Raw genomic sequence first — 17,929 nt, forward strand, 5'->3', positions numbered from 1 at the left:
TACAAAAGACAATACCATCACTTGATTAAAAAAAAAAAAAAAAAAAAAGAATTGTACATAGCACATAAAGAAAGCTCAACTACTTCTATTTTCTTCAAGTTTTCTTCTCTTTCTTTCGTTTTTCTTTTTAAAAGAAAGCTATGCTATTTTTGGTAAGCGGCATTACAGAAATGATTTGTCCTAATCGTCGTCTTTCTCGTGCTCAACATCTTTGTCATTTTCTGACCTGGGGGTGTTGCCTAGTGATCTGGTGATGTTGCGTTCCCGTAAAGCTTTTATCTGCGTCGGGGACCACGCCTTCCATGGCTCGACAAGCTTGTCAACCGGCCTCACCAACTCGAGAAATCTTAACAAAATATTGTGCGGGTAATAGGTCTCAAAGCCAACAAAGTATACACCATCCGGCCTGATGACGTATGAACACGTATGACCTCCGCACAACATCGATGTCATCGACAACGTCTTGATCTCAATTTCCGCTGTCCCTTGGCTCGACCGGAATTCGCAACGGTGGATCACCACGCCGGTTCCAAATGGCGGGACTTCGAAATCCCATGCAAATTCCGCGTGGGGAGTCGATATGTGCCACCGGAGGGATTTGCCAGACGACTTGCACCGGTAGAGAACCGATGGACGTTCCAAGCCATACATTTCGTTCTTCATCAGTAACGTGAAACCCACGTCTCCTACAATCGAATTCCCCTGGAATATGATATCTTGCAATACAAGGCACCAAATTAGGGCTTTAATGGCAACACTATTTTCTCCTCTCATATTTTTTTCTCCTTTTTTTTGGTTACAGAAAGATTTTCTTCTTGTTCTTCTTTTGGTGTAATAACCTTCTCCAACTCTAAATTAAGGCTTTATTAGCAAATAGTAACTCTAAGTTTTTCCTCTTCTTCTTCTTCTTCTTCCTTTTTTTCTTTCTTGTATTGGTTTCTTTTGATGACACTTTAAATTCTTTTTGGTTTTATATATTATACAAAAGAAAACCAAAAAAGTTATCAAAAGGAAATTAGTTTTGTAGCTACTAACAAGATAACCAATTTCAAAAATCAGTGTATATAGTCGGATGATAATAATAAGTTATCTCCAACAATGTAGTAATTAGTGATACCAATTGATTTGTTACAGCAAACATTTTTTAAAAAACAACAACATTATTGTTGTAACTTCTAACAGTCTTTCCCCATGATGTGTACATTTAGCTTGTGTTTGGTACTCAGTATTAGTTTTTCGTTATACCATCCAACGTTAAGTACTGAAATAGTTTATTAGGAGATATATAATCCAAAAACCTTAGTAAACATTGAAAATGACATTACCTAACAAAAATATCGGTTTATTTAAAAACTTGTATCCAAAAGTTTACGTTTAGCGCCGTTAAATATGTATTAGGAAAAATGGTTTGCGGTCATTTTTATTCACTTTATTACACGAAATTTTTAACATTCTTTATCCAAACTATATATGAACGATATAGCTAGATATCTTAAATCATTCACGTAATCTAAATTAAAAACGTTTGGAGGTTGTGTTTACGTTGCCATGTTGTAATAATGTACTCTCTTTCAGACAAAAGCAATATTATTATTATTAACATTTTTTTTGTCGGCCAATTTATCCACTAGATAATTTAAAAAGTTCACAAGAGTTTACGTAACATAGATCCAGAAAATCCAAGAGACAGTAAAAGTAGAATCCTTGATTGCGTCTTTTGCTAAAACATCGATCGGCCAAAATATTGGCATTTTTACCAATAACACACTTAAAGGTATGAGTCTTCTGCGAACTTGAATATAGCTTCTAAATGTCCTTGAGTATCCAAGTGTCCAGGAGGTGGATGATCTCGATGTTTAGAAGCTATCTCCATATGTCGATAATGGATTGATGAATCTCCACAGAAAGCGACATTTTGATAATTAAGATGTAACACTTCATTTGGGTCAGCTTATTCTGATCCTTTGAGACAACACACTGTTTATTTCTTTTTATTTAATTTAATTTTCTTGAATGATTAATTTCTTCTTTTGATAAATATATTTCAATTTTATTATTTAAATTTGTTTTAAGCAACGAAATTAAAGACTAATATTGATTGATATCTATACTTTATTTAGTAAACGATTTATTTAAAACAAATCATTAATATATTTCATTATTTTTAAATACTGTATTATGACGAAATTTTAGAGATAAAATAGTGAAAGCTTCATAAAATTTTATAAACATGTAAATAATCTAGCTACAGAATCATACCTAAATTAATATTTTTAAAAAGATTCTAGCATAATATGGAATCCTTGTTTTAAAATTAAGTATATATCTTGTTGCATCAATTATAAAAGTGTTACTTGTTTATGTGAAGGATCAAGCTTTAACTGAATAACTAGATCAGACCCGCAGTACACCGCAAGACAAATTTTTTTATATTTTTTTTATAAATATAATCTATATACTATTGAAATATAATTTGTGTCTAAGTTTGTTGTCTAATTATATTCAAAAATTTATACTACAATCTTTCTTCATGTTGTATATATGAAACCCCCGTTTCAAGGACATGCGGAGAGGTTTAGAAGAACTGATTTAACCACATATGTCACTAAAGTTCACTTACCTTTTCGGTCAAGGGTCCTGAGAAAACTCCAAAGTTAAGCGTCCTTGAGCTGGAGTAGTCTCAGGATGGGTGACTTTCCGGGAAGTGACTGTCGGAACTGTGCGAGTGAGGACAAAACACAGGGAAAGATCATGTGCTGATTTGTATATGGATGGGCTCACGGGCCTACTGAGAGGACGTGAGGCCCATTAAGGAAGATGGGCCTATGGACTGGAATTGGACATAGAGCCCACTAAGAGATGACGGTCGGGGCTTTACAGTATTTGTATACCTAATATTGATATGAAATCTTATTAGGGTTAGAGTTATACCAAAGAAAAATTCTTAAAATGATTTTGTTTAAAGTAATGACATGTGTATCCGCAAGCACCATTCTAATGTTTCTCCTGTTTGGACAGTGTATTGGTGCAATGAATGCAAGATCTTCACTTGGATCCTCAATGAAGATTTGTATGGACGTAGGTCTCAGAGAAGAGCAAATGAACTACCATTGAATACACAAAGAAGGTTTTGTTGCTAAGATCTATGCGAATTTGTTGTGGTAAGATGTGCGGTGAGGTGATGGCAAGTGGAATTATTTATAATGGTGTGTAGAGGTTCGTGATAAATGGTGGTAGTTAATGTAATCCTTGGTGAGCAAGTAGAAGATTTTTGACAAAATCGAATTTTCCCAATTTTGGAATTGATGATTTTATTCACATTAAACATGAGTCTCAATGCTAGTTAAGGACGAAATTGATAATTTTTTTCCTTATTATGTTGTTGGGATATCTTGTCAATTTTATTAAGGAATTTAACATTCAATAGTAGAGGAAGGTGAAGTATTATATATACAGTGATGGTTTTTAAGGTAAGTTAAATCATGTCTCTTCTAATAAATTATCTTTGATTGAGCTAAAAATAAGGAGATGTTTATATTGCAATTAAGGATATCATATATATGGCATTTATTAGACGATTTTATGTAAATTTTTCTTACGCCTATATGCAAAATGGGATGTGACTAAAAACATACCGAGGCCCATAAAAATAAGGACATCGATTATTATCAAACATAGGCCCATAAAAATGACTAGGGATCGATTTAATGCAATGATATTAAATGCTCAAACTTTCCAAAACATATTTAAATGGCAAAAACTGCTGCAAAAATACTATTATAAATTTTTTTTATTAACAGAAAAAAAAGAAAGATGAAAAATTGAAAAACTAAACATAAGTTTTTAATATTTTTGCAATTATATAAAGTTACAAACTAAAATGTAAAGTGTAACATAAAAGGGATTAAAATATTTCGAAACATTGTACAGTAAAGAAACTATTAACAAAATTCCTTAAACATAAAAATAACTCCACTGTATAATGTTCATCATGAAACCCCAATGATCCACATTCGTTTGACGTTTAAGCCTTATTATATATGGGAACTAAATCATTGTGAACCCCCTGAGCGACGTTGTTTTCCAGATCCCCCACCACGGCTGCGTCGTGGCCAGGCTTTCCACTTAGCTTCGATGTATTTTCGTGGTATAAGCCTTGGATACCTCTCCTCAAAATCCCATTCTTTACCATCGAACAATATCCCTTCCGGTGTAACCATATGAACCGCACATGCCTTTTGATTATTACACATCTCGGAATCAATGGCGGTCATACGGATATCGACATTTGCTGTACCTAGCACTGACCGAAATTGACAGCGATGAATCTCCTCCTCCAGTTTTTGGCCGCCTTCCAAGAGTACGTCCTGGGAGGAGCCAAATGATGGCATTTTGGCTCGTCGCCATCCATAATCAAGGCCACTGTTAATAGCTTGACAGTGGTAAACGATCTCTGGCCGTTTCAAGCCATGTTGTGACGAAATGTCCCCTATCCGCGTAGGAGATCACAGTGACGTGCAATAGAAGAAACCACGCTACGTTTGCTATGAATTTATGAATGTTGAACGTCATTCGTTTCGTTACCTTTCGATTTTGGGACTCCGCTTGATAATTTTTTTTTTGGGGGTGAAAGGTTAAATCGGATTTGGATTGTTCTTCATGTTTAGTTTATAAAAACGTTTTGAAACTGAAATCTGTTGCACAGGCCATATAAATATTTGTTGCTACTTTTTTTTGTTTCTGTGGACATTTCGGTTTGATAGTCCATAAGAAAGTTAAAAATAACTGAATCGGTACTTTGTAACCATTTTAGTCGGAAAACTGTTTTTAACACTTGATTTAATTGTTCCAATGGCATGAAACATTTACGTATAGGTTTGCGCCAACTATTACAATCTTTTTACGTTTTTATTTTGGGTTTTTATTTTTATTTTGCGTCTATATTTAGAGTTACATAAACTTGATTATTATTTATAATATAAGTTTTTCCTATTTTTTACCTAAAAGTAAAACTACAAGAAATAAAAAAAGAGTATTCCTTTTTTTAATTGGACTCGAAAAATTATGTGCATGGTCTTTCCAAAATTATTATAGTGTCTTCATCGAATCCCGTCAAAGGCTGTGTTTCATGTGTCATATTGCGAAAGTCAATCTTCATATAAATCAGTACATCCTTGAATATTACATTCACCGACCTCCCGGTGTCAATAAGAATTTTCGTCACCGAACTTTCCCCAATCACCATTTCTATGACAAGCGGGTCGTTGTTCGGACTTACGTTGCGTGCGTCCTCTTCAGTAAACGTAATAGGATCGGAGGACCTTTTAAACGTGTTGCTATGGGAGGCCCAGCTGCGCTTTGTTTCTGCTTTACGGCAGTAAGCTTGGATTAACCGAACAGAGTCTCGGCATGTTGACAAGCCGCCGATGATCATGTTGATTCTTCGGCAAGGAGCAGGTGCTTCCTCGTGCTGTTCTCTGTCATGGTTTCGTTTTGGGGGAGGAGGTAAGCGAGCGATTTCCCGTGCTTGGTCATTTTGTGCCAAAGCTTCCTCTTCACGCCACCTGTCGTGCTGCTGCTCATCTTCCAAACAGTACAAATTGTCCTTGTGTGTGTTAACCTTTCTCCGTTCTCGCTCCACATCAATGTCGTCTCTCTTGTGCTTGTGAAGAAGGAGCAATTGAAGTGTCTTGCACTCTTCCGTGGAATGTCCGCGTTTGCCTTTGTAGCTAGGGCCATCGGACTCACGATAATACTCATTCCAAGGTTTGTCCAGCTGTTGCTCCTTTCCACTGATGGTGAACATTGTCGCTTTCCTCCCTTTCTCACCTCGAGCATAATCCCGATTGTAATGCTGGCGTGGCTCATAGTACTCTTCTACGGCCTTATTTTTTGAGTTCGGGGCTTTTTCGGGCGCTTTCTCTACCGCATTGGCCTGGTTGGGGTTTCCTTTTCCTATGTCTTCCTCCACCTCGATGTATCGGTTTGCGCATGCAAGGACTTCGCCCAAAGATGTTACGGGTAGGATTGTTAGGTCTTCCTTGAACATGGTTCCGTGATAAAGTGCGTTTTTTAAAGCACCTATTGCGGCGTCGTCGCTGAGAGCGAGCTGAGATACGACTCCTTTAAACCTGGCCATGAAAGTTCGCAGCGACTGTAACGCCCCCAAACCGTACTATGACCACCAAGGCCATTGCACAGCCCCGGGACGCTAGTTTGGAAACGTTCGCCAATGGTCCAGCCGGGTGCGAGAACAAATCAGGCCCCTCGGCAAGTCCTTTGGTGAGGTTCCCGACCACACGACACGTCCTTAAGGCTTTGCAACCTTACAGACACGCCGTGCGTTGAGCCGACTCGGACAAAGTCTATATCAGTACGACTCGTTCGATTAGAGAAAATCCGATTCATTGATACTTAAAAGAGTTTACTACAAACGATACACAAAAGGTTCACAAGGCCTAGCGCCAAAGTTTGGGTCGCAATACAACATACTTGAATTTTACAGTAGACACAAAATAAAACTATTCCGGAGTCCTATCGTTCACCACGCCCTCTAGTTCCCTCTAGGGTTACCTGCAACACAAATATTTATCATAAGTAATCTAAGATTACTGAGTGAGCTCAGGGTTCCTGCAAAGAATTAAACCCCAATCCCAAACCCCATCAACAACAACATGCAAGCATAAACAATAACATGCGAACATAAACAATCGACATGCAAGTATAAGTAACCAACATGCAAGCGAGTTAAACATTTGATAAGCAAGCGCACAATACACAACAGTCAGAGATAACATGCGGAAGCTAACAAGCCAAGAAAAATTGTTCTACAAGCAATCGCAACTACATGCAACAACAAACAACAACATGCAACAACAAGCAACAACATGAAACAACAATTTAACTTGAACTAAAACAAACGTTTTAACAAGTTTTATTCTATTGGGCCCGGCATGCATCCTTTTCCCTAACCCCTCATGAATCTCCGAATCGCAACCACTAAGGCATGTGATCGGATAACACTCAAAGCCACACCGTCGTGTAGACAGCCTCGGCCAGGGTAGCGAGCCCAATAACCTCCGAGCTCTTCGTAACCAACCCTACACACACACGAACATGGGTTGCATGTCGCGGCTGCATGTGGTACGGAATGGGAAGGATAGCAATACCAAATCTTACAACGCTTAGCCGGAATTTCTCGCGGACTAAAACGCCTTAAGACTTCACCGAACTTGATACTTGAGTTTATATGGTTTTTAAGCTCATAATTTTACAAGTATCTTAACTAGTTATCACCCTTGTCACTAGAACATTTTGATCTAGTAACCGGTGTAACCTCACCGCGCATGCATTTAAACAAGAAAAACGCCAAAGAAATTTCAAGTAAATGCAACTACATGCTTCATTTAAACCGCGCACTAGATGGATGTCTTTAATTCCCCATCTAAGCCAGCAAAGTATGTGCCTGAACTCACAGTAAACCGTCGATGATCAGTCTCCTTCGACGATGCTTCTCTCGCGGCACACTCGAATCTTCTTCTTCGGTTAGAATCGATTTCCTTATCGATTTAACCTTGGTCGATTGTCGATAGTCTTAGCTTGCTCCTTCTCTTCTTCTTCTTCACTTTCGCTCACTTTCTCTCTCAAATTTTCTCTCCTTACCCCCTTGATGTCTTGTGCGAAAATGAGAGGGATGAGAGCTTATATATAGATGATTTAGGCGGTGGAGGCAGCCAATGCATGTGGAGTGCTCTCTCTTCATTAGTCTCTATTAGAGCATGCTTGGACACTTGGAAAGAAATCGAGCTAAACACCTTGATTCCACTAAATCTCTTGATTTCTTTAATTCTCCCACTAAGCTCCACTAATCCACCTTGCATTATTTAATTCTTCCACTAACTTCTTCAAAATTAAATAATCTTCCCACTAACTCCCATTAGATTAAATTAATCCTCCACTTTGAATAAAATATTCAACTCCATTAGTGGGCTCCTTCCCACCTTTAATTCACGTCCGCGTACGTCCTTGGTCGTTCGGCGTTCGGCTGGTACGTTCTGTCGCGTACGTACGTCCAGTACGGTACATGGTACCATTGGCCATCTCTTGATTCGTCCAGAATTTCTCGGACATTACTTCCGTAATTCTTCTACCCTCCTTCCTTGCCTTCCATTTGTGTCTCTTGCACGTCCTTAGACCAGGGGTTTTTATTTTAAATTTTACCCCTTGGTGAGGGTCATTACAGCGACTCTTTGTGCTTCTGGTGCATTCTCCATAAGTCGGCATTCGACGCAGGCACATGCATGAAGCATTGGTGATGCTGAAGGAATGCAGTTGTCAGTGCTTTATAGCCATCGATCGAATTGGCCTTTAACCTTGAAAACCAGTTCAATGCTTCGCCGGTTAAGCTCTCGACGAACAGTTGACAACTTCCCGCATCTTCCCCTTCTGGTGAAAAGTACGAATTACCAATATGGATGGACATCGACTTCAGGAAGACAGTGAGATCCCCCTTTCCGTCGTACGGTATCGGCTTGTTCTTGTTGGTATCGGGGTTGCGTCTTACTTTGACACTCGATACTCTTGTGGTAAAAGGTGAACGTCGCGCCTCTGCTAGCACGGTCTCGAGCTCTGGTGCCGCGCTTGTTACGCGGTGCATTTGAGACGTTATCTTCTTCAGCTGAGCTTGTATCTGCTGAAGTTCCTGCTGTAGAGCACCGATTTTCAGGGTTTTTGGATTGATTCGGACCAGCATGTTGATCCGTGAACATCTGGTTGGTTTGGAAATGTACCCTAGGCTGCTCGCCATTAGGTGCAATGATGATCGACGGGAGTCGGGGCCTTTCATTAGCGTGGCTTTCAGCGCGCAGAATGTTTTGCTCATCTTGCGGAGTGTTTTGCTCAGCTCGCGGAGTGCGTGGAGCCATAGCGTCCTCATTCTGTTCGTGCCGAGGCACAGATTGTCGCCTGTGATGCCTTGCGTGGTTACTTTGTCCTTGAGACGCTAGTTGCGCGACTTGGCCGCTCATCCGATCCAGACTTCTTCGTACGGCTTCATCGAGTGCAGCTAGGATGATATTAGCGCGTGCGGATGTGTGATGAGGTTGAGTTATAGGCGTAGTGCCTATAGCTTCGCGGTTATTCGGAGTGTCACCAGCAGCTAAACGATCAGGAGGGATAACACCGTTAGCTACGCCATTTGTTGGAGCGACGCGCGTAGCGCCTATGGCTTCGCGGTCGGTTGGATTGACGCCATTGGTTACACGAACAGGGGGCGTAGCGCCTACTGCTACACCATTAGTTGGAGCGACACGCGTAGCGCCTACGGCTGCGCGGCCAGTGAGTGTTGCGTCCTCGACCGTGGCTACTTCAGTCATGTTGACGCCCTGGAGCTAGTTCGTCCCCGGATGGGTGCGCCCCCATATGGTCGGTCTTGGAGATGCGACGCGGGCCACTGGAGAGCGTGGCGCGGAAGAGTCGACGCCTTCGTTACTTGAGAGATCGGTGTGAGACTTGCTTCTGGTTTTCCGAAAACGCCTTTGTCTTCAAACTCTATTCGTCAAATGAAAGGATTCCGTCTAGCCCCACGTTGGGCGCCAAATTGTTGTCTAGCCCCATGGTGGGCGCCAACTGTAAAGTTCTCTCAAGACCCTTGACCGAAAAGATAAGTGCACTTTGGTGACATAGGTGGCCAAATCAATTCTTTTTAAATCTCTCCGCAAGTCTCTGAAACCGGGGTGTCACAAACCGTGTCGGATCCGGTCAAGAAACATGGAGAAAATCATCTCTCATTAGGATAGCAAAGTCGATGCAAATGCTCGATGTATTTATAGATAAATTGATGTCTTCAGAATAATCCACATCAGGGAGCTTATGTCGATGCAAATGCTCGATGTATTTGAGGATAAATTGGTGTCTTCAGGACAATCCACATTAGGGAGCTTATGTCGATGCAAATGCTTGATATTTCTTCTCTTCCTTCTCTTTTTACTCCTTCACCATTTTTCTTGATTCTTTTGTGACTCAAAACTTGATTCAACTTCTTCATCCTCTTTTTGCTCCAAATCTCTCTAAATCCTTCACTTTCTTGCACACCTCCATTCCAGTATCTGAGGACAACAACTTGATGCAAAATACAACCTAAAGAACCTAAATGACAAGAGAGAATCAAGCTCTAAAACACACAAAAAAAGTACAAGATATAAAACTCCTTGATGATTTAAAATAAAATTTTACACTGTCTTTTGAATTTACTTTTTTTTTAGTTAAGAATATTTAAGATCAATAGTTGTTTATTATTATTTTTTACAATATTTTAATTTTATTATGTTATAGTAAGATTGTTTATTTTAGTTTCTATTAGAATGTTTAAAAATACTTCCATAGAAAGTTTAAAATATAATAAAAAAATTAAGTATCATTAATATTTAACTCTAAAAAAAATAAAAATGTTATAAATATTGAAACTACATCTAAAGATTAAAGTGTTATAAATATTTAAGCTCTATATAAAATTTAAAAGTTTAAGTATTATTAAATATTTATATTCAATTTCCAAATATCTTGAAAATATCTTATTTATTTCCATTTGTGCTTTTTATATCTTATGGGCGTTAATACATGTTTTGTGTATGACTTTACAGATGAGTTGATATTCTTTCAGTATTTCTGGGTCTAAGAAAAAAAGATTGACGTCGCAAGATCTAGATTTGATGTTGTTTGAGTCAAGGTTTGGGGTTTAAAGAAAAAGGATCGACGACAAGCACACATGTTTAATTAGCTATACATTTGTTCATGTTACTTTCTTTCCAAGTAATTTATAATTTTGTAGTGTTAAAGATTTTGGTTTGAGAATTTACAATTTTGTAGTATTAAGGATTTTGATTTGAGAAATTTCGATACGTATGAATCTAAAACCGAGTAAGTATACGGTGAAAGTATAAATAATTGAGTGTATGTGATGACTATGTTGATTTCATGAATTGCACAAATTTAACAAGAATAGAGGCAATGATTTTGGTCGTGAAATTAGATTGGTTAACAAGTTGTGTGATAGTCTAAAAAAGAGATTTTGAATGATTATTCAGTGGAAGAATGTGAGGAAGCTGACGAAGAAGAGAACAAAAAATAGTATAACGTTTAAGTATAAAATCATGATTTTTTTATCAGATTTGAATTTTTAAAAGAGTATATAACGTTTAAGTATAATGTTATCTATTTTATATTTTTAAAAATTGTGTGCTTAAAATAAAAAAATTGTCTTAATAGTAATTTAAAGATTTTTATAAGATAATATTTCATAACTATCATCAATCATATATAATATTCACCAAAATATATTAAATAAACTCACGCGCGTGGGTTCAAAACCTAGTACTTTATAAAATCTATTACAAATTTAAATTAAAATTTTGAATTCAAAATACTATAATTAATAATTAAGAAAGTAAAACCAATTTTATCTTCTATACTAACAAAAAATATATTTGTAATTTTGGTAATCAAATAAAATAGAAATTATGTCACTTGGGTTTAATGTAAAAAAAACTAAAAATTAAAATTATAAATTAAGCTAAAAACCATAAAAAGTTAATATATATATATATATATATAATTAAATTTGTGGTATACCATGATTTAAAATCCTAATACTCTATAAATCATGTGTTCCCATTGTTGATCAATTTTCTAACTTCTTTCCAAAAGTTGATTTTCTTTTTTCTGTCGTAGTTCTTTAATTTTATTCGTATGGTAGTTTGCTTTATTTTCATAGAAAATTTATATATCTACTACATTATTTTAAGTTTTTAAAATCTTTTTATCTTGATTTCGACTTAAATTATTAAATTATATATCTCCTTGTACTTTTTTTCTTTAGTTTGCTCAAATAGTGTTACTCCTACGATAATAAATCCTCGAGATCATCTTACTAATTTGCGTTGATGAAATATGTATGTGCATTAATATTGATGTAGCCTATCATTACTTAAATCAATATATATTTAGATTTATATAGTGGCGATGATACATATGTTTCTTGTATATAGAAATCACTGTGTGATCGACATAAGTTTCGATATAATGTGTTACAAGATAAAAAAAAAAAAGTTAGTTCCCCACAATGTTTTTCTCAATAAAGCTTTGGAAATGCGTCGGCGTGGAAACTGGCTCCATCGATATAACTTATTCGTAGGCTTGTAATGAACTCCATCTTTCCTGATTGTGTACTTACAGATATAACTAGGGTAACAATTAGCGGAGTAGTCCGGTTGCAAAAAGATATGAAAATTCACAAACCCGCGGTTGGACCGGACATGGCAATTTGTGACCGTGTACCTTTCTCTACCGTCGTTCTTGAACCTAATCATAGCATACCGTTCTCCTGGCTTGCTCTGCCGCCAAATCTTGGGACCATGAGAGCATACGAAGCCAGCGTTTCCTTTCTTCAGATCATACAGTTCGTTGGAGATGACGACATGTGTGACAGTGTTTGGTCTTACCGTATGCTCCTCTTTATAATCTTTCTTATGATACGCCCTGAGAGATAAGACAGTGGTGGAGAAGTTGGAAATTTGCAGCAAGAGTAGGAGGAGGAGATTTATAACTAAGGTTTTGGGATTCATTAACGTCATCTTTTAAGTTATGTCTCAGTTCTTTAATCCTAAATAGTATATATATTTCGGAGTTTGGGTTCTTTTAGTAGTGTTAAACTTTAAACGGATGTACTTTATTTATTACATTTATTCACTAACGCACTCCTTTGTGTAAAACTGTGCTTTTGTTAATGAATATATAATTTGGAACGGTTTAATTTGTTATAAGTACGTTTGTACATCACTCACAAGAACAACAGCAACAAAACAAGTAATGATGACTCCTTTTAATAATGTCTTCCACAAGATTGGAGATGCAGCACTACTTTAGTACTTTCAAGAATATGAAATGCTAATCACAAGAAACCAAGAGATGTCTCCAATGGAGTCTATCAAGATCCCCTCTTGTTCTTGTGCAACGCAAAATCAGAGGAGCAATAGAAGAAGGGGTTGATTACTAATTAATTTTCCGTGCATGGTGTGAGATTGTTCTTTTACTTGTAATTTTTTTTTTTTTTTAAATGATTAATATTTTCTGAACTAAACAATGTTTGCGTATTATCACCAAAAAGATGAAGAGATATGTATACACGCATTCCAGTGATATATCATATTCATAAGAAATCAATTGGTGATCCCAGGCAACTTAGGCTGAACGTGGCGGTGTGGCCACGGGGTCCAAGGAAAGAGTTGTTTAGTGTCTTTCATCAGGAGACCTTCACGTCTGATTGCTAAAATGCATTTGTAACCGGGACATTTTTTTCCGAGTGCCGGGGATACATCGATAAAGACATCTGCGAAACCCAAAACCGATCGGAAATGGCAATGTTGAACAACAGTTGCGTTTGGATTAATCCTGTAAAAGAAGAATCTGGCGTAGAAAATGTCTCCCGGAAGAGACCTTGTCCAATGTTGCATGCCACTGGTGCACATGAAGCCTGCTTTCGGTTTCTTGAGCCCTTTCATTTCATTCACGGCTTCAAAGATCACATTGGTTCCGTCTTTGAGTTCGAAATCGGAGCTATAGTATTCGCTGGGATGAATCGTTTCGTTATGAGAGGGTCGTCCTCCTCGCCGCTGGTGACTTGTATCACAAGGCATAGACATAGGACTCCAAGAACCAACTTTCTTTCCATTTTCTCTTTTAGAAAATTACTTTTTAGGTTTATATCTTTTTCTTTCTTGTTATATACGAAACATGTTCGGTTAGATAACGAACCCGTCATGTGCTCAAATAAAAAGGTAGTTGTACGTTTTTGTGTATGATGGTGTTGCAACATCCTTTATTTGTCGTATGTTTGTTGACACGATCGATATATATAGTAACTTCGTAACTGTAATTAATAGGGAATAAATTTCTGCTGCTCTCTAGGATTCGTATATATGTAACAGTTGGGCGTTTACTATTTATAAATTATTACTAGGTTTGCTCAATATCTCTCACCTTCACAGTTTATGCGTCAATTATGAGCACAGATATATCAGAAAAAGTCATACCTGAAGAAAAAGTACAATATTGGATCTTCTGCATGTTGTTGACCTTGTGGTATGTTTTCTTGTTAAGTATTTGACTAGAACATGTGAACAAAAATCGAAACCGAAAACCCAAACCGGAACCAACCTAATTCGGTTCGGATTTGGATTTACCACGACTGCCACCACAGCTTGCTGGTTCAAAGCTTCAAAACTCTCTACAAAAATAGCACACGGATGTTGACAATAAACATATATACATTCCAGTCCAAAGTTGCAAATTATAAATTAGAAACTCTACAATGCAAATTGAATCACAACAGTGTACAGAAGAACACACGTACTAACATTTCTATATAGTGTCCGAGCGACTGAGCCATCTAGACAGTATGGAGGCAGCCCCGTCTTAAACGAATATGGGACCTCTGTCAAATTTTTAAAAAACCTAAAAACCTTTAATAAATTTTTTTTTGGAAAAAATTGGACCCTTTTGCTTAAAGAAATTTTTTAATATTTGGGATGGACCCATGGCATTTGCCTACTCTGCCATGGGGTAGAGACGGCCCTGTATGGAGGATAAAAGAAAACAAGACATTGAGTTCATTGAGATGAATAGATAAGTATACAAACTGAGGAAACACAGCGCACCTGTTGAGTCTTATATTTCGTTAATGGTATATTAGTTAATAGAACCAACATTTTCATACTTATCGCTTTTGTTTTATGTCCGTTTTGTAAATACAATGACAAACAAATGTAACTAGTGGAATATTTTTGTCAATCATACGTAGTAGACACACCTTTTTCCCAGTGGATTTTATTTGGCACCTTGAATAGTTCACAGGATCAATAATATAACAAAAACGACTCTGTTTCAGTCAGGATCTTCTAAGGCTCTTCAACAAAACCTCACTTCATCTCATAGCTCTTGATAAAACTAAATTCTACTGGATGGGAAAAAAAAAGAAAGAAGTATCTGTTGGGAGCAGCAACATTTTTGGATAAAGAGGTTGTTGTTACTCAAAGATCAGGCATGCCCTTTCCTGTTTTAGCATCATATGTTTGCTCCCATACAAACTCCATTGGTGTGTCCTTAGGACCAGCTGAAAAACAAAAAGGTATTGTTAATCTTTCAGTAAGAAAACATCTCAGTAGTTTTAGCGATAAGGGCAAGCTAAGAAAGCATGTTTCTTCTTTGATCTCAAAAGGGAACAAATGAATCTATGCCATGTTTAGAGAGATGTTGATCTACTAGGTACCAGTAGTGGGTCTTGGTGTAGCCATAATCTTAAGAATCTCAGGGCGAGGAATGATCGAACCAGATGTGCCAGTGCCTCTAGGTACTCTTACTTTAGTTCCATCCTCTAAGTACTTTACACCAACCTTACAAGGCCTCCTGAAGTAGAAAGACGAATAAGAAATCTCTCACTCACTTGAGAGAATTAGTAACAGTAAAGCAAAGTAGACAACATACCCAGTGAGTGGATCAACAACTTGGACATTAGAGGCGTGTAGAGGAGCCTCTACCGTGAAAATTCCACCTTCATGATCAGGGCCTCCCTTTATATGCTTCTTGATTTACGAATACAGAATCAAAATCATCTTTATATATATATATATATATATAAGCAGTAGAAAACAGAGTAGCAGCAACAAGTAGTCAAAGACAAGCTCACCAGATTCTTGCCTTCAACAATAACACGATTTTGGGAACGGATGACACGCTTGATGGTTCCAATGTCACCCTTATCTTTGCCACGAATGATCATCACCTGTGTTGTTTTGGTGATTTGGATCAGATAGGTGGGCTTACGCTAAAGGGTTGGGCCGGTAAATGTTGTTTAGGCCCAGCTTGGTCTGCTAAGGATAAGCCTTGGAATTCAAACGACAAGGACACTGTCGTATTGGTCGGGGAACACGCGTGATGAGCGAACCGTACAGGTTTGTCTTGTATCACCCTGCAAGACAACGACATAGAGCTATTAAAGGAGTGAGGAGCAGAGGGAACAAAGAAGAGAAGCATTTTTGCGTTACATTACAGAAAAGGTTAGAGAGAGAGAAACATGAGAGTGGGTGAGAGAGACTTTGTCTTCTTCATTGTTCTTGTTCTTTCTTGGGTCTGATTTCTTTGTAAGGTGAGAGACGTGAGCTTGGGGGTGATTTTGTTCAAGTTGTAATTGCTACTCTGATACTCCTTGTGAACCGGTTTCAGGTTCACCGAGACGTACCAGGATCACACTGATCCTGGGAACTCGTATTTCCTCGTGTCCCTTTTACTTTCCTGCACAACAAACTTCAAACCTGCAAAAACGTAAAACAGAGCAAAAGGAAAACACAAACCTGTTAGTCTTAACGGTTGAACACTCAAAGAAAATCCTAACAGTGGTATCAGAGCCAGGTTAGAGTGTTCTAACCATAGAGAGAGTAGATCTACAAGGAGCTCTACAAGTCTGAGAAGGTTACTGTTCTAAAACTCAGAAAGGTCCAACTTTTAAGGTACATTTCTTCACCAAGTTCTTTTTTTTATGTATCTAGGGTTATTTCTGAAGGAGATACAGAAACAAAGTTGGAAAGTTAGAGTCTTGTTAGAAGTTATTGGTTGTGTGGTTAGTGTTGTGTGAGTTTTGATGAGACAGTTTGTTGGTGTCGTCTTTTGTGTGCTGGGTTTTGTGGTGTGAGTCTCGAGTTCAGGAGAGATCTCAATAATGGAACCGACACAAGGAAGATTTGACGTGGAGAAGTTCGATGGAGAGGGAGACTTTGCTTTGTGGAAACACAAGATGTGCGCTCAGCTGGAAATCTTGGGCCTAGAGTCGGTACTACAACCACCAATAGCAGAAGGTGCTGAAGCAAAGGATGGTGAAGACTCAGAAGGGGCAACAAAGTCAGATCCGAAATGGCTAGATAAAGACAGGAGAGTAAGGAACCTCTTGAGTCACAGTCTGGGAGATATGGTGCTTAGAAAAGTCATGAAGGAGCCAACCGCACATGCCATGTGGACAGCTTTAGAGAACAACTATCAGGCTAAGACATTACCACACCGGTTCTATCTTAAGCAAAGGTTCTTTAGTTTCAAGATGGAGGAGGACAAGAACCTAGACAAGAATCTAGATACCTTCAATAAGCTCATATCAGACCTATCTAGCCTAAACGTGGAGATGAGTGAGGAAGATACGGCTGCAATCCTCATGAACAGTTTGCCTAAGAGGTTTGACAACCTCGTACACACCTTGAAGTATAGCAACAAAGACAAGGACTTTGTTACTCCCAAGGAGATCATCACATCAGCATATTCTATCGAATTGGAGCTGAAAGATAAGGGAGTACTAAAGAAGCCTGCAGAAGAAGGGTTGTTTATACAAACAAGAGGCAGAACTGAGAAGAAGATGCAGCCACAAGGAAAATCAGACTCAAGGAGCAAGTCTAAAACAAAGAAAAGGACTTGCTGGATTTGTGGTAGTGAAGATCACTTGAAGAAAGACTGTCCGAAGAAGAACCAAGTGAGCACAAGTCAGAAGGGTGAAGCTGGCATTGCACAAGCTCAAAGTGCTGAACCGTTGATGTTGACAGTTTCAGAATATCAACCGAAGGATGCTTGGATCTTGGATTCTGGATGTTCTTACCACATAACATTCAGAAGAGATATGATGTTTGATGTAGAAGAGGTAAATGGAGGAAGGATTCTGATGGGAAACGACACATATTGTGAAATCACAGCAATCAGTAAAGTCAAAATTGTGAACTACAATGGGACTGAAGTAGTGTTGTCTCAAGTCATCTTGAAATCTAATCTCTTTGGGACAGTTGGAATCAAACGGGTGTTGGTTCAAATCTAAACAATTTAGACTACAAGTGTTCAAAGGAAA

General features: G+C 38.0%; 1 long non-coding RNA gene and 2 pseudogenes across 1 annotated transcript; all 3 read right to left on the reverse strand.

The window, feature by feature from the left end:
- Nucleotides 1–165: 165 nt before the first annotated feature.
- LOC104738210 (uncharacterized) lies at nucleotides 166–12,629 on the reverse strand (annotated as a pseudogene).
- A 585-nt stretch (nucleotides 12,630–13,214) lies between these two features.
- On the reverse strand, nucleotides 13,215–13,777 carry LOC104736636 (uncharacterized; annotated as a pseudogene).
- Nucleotides 13,778–14,900: 1,123 nt separating this feature from the next.
- On the reverse strand, nucleotides 14,901–15,657 carry LOC104736637 (uncharacterized). Its single transcript, XR_015578863.1, has 3 exons — nucleotides 15,538–15,657; nucleotides 15,323–15,459; nucleotides 14,901–15,166 (listed from the first exon to the last, which is right to left on the reverse strand). It is a non-coding gene; the product is annotated as an uncharacterized LOC104736637 (long non-coding RNA).
- Between the last annotated feature and the right edge of the window lie 2,272 nt (nucleotides 15,658–17,929).

This window comes from Camelina sativa, chromosome 13 (assembly GCF_030686135.1).
Source record: "Camelina sativa cultivar CO46 ecotype springtype chromosome 13, ASM3068613v1".
Taxonomy (NCBI): Eukaryota; Viridiplantae; Streptophyta; class Magnoliopsida; order Brassicales; family Brassicaceae; genus Camelina; species Camelina sativa.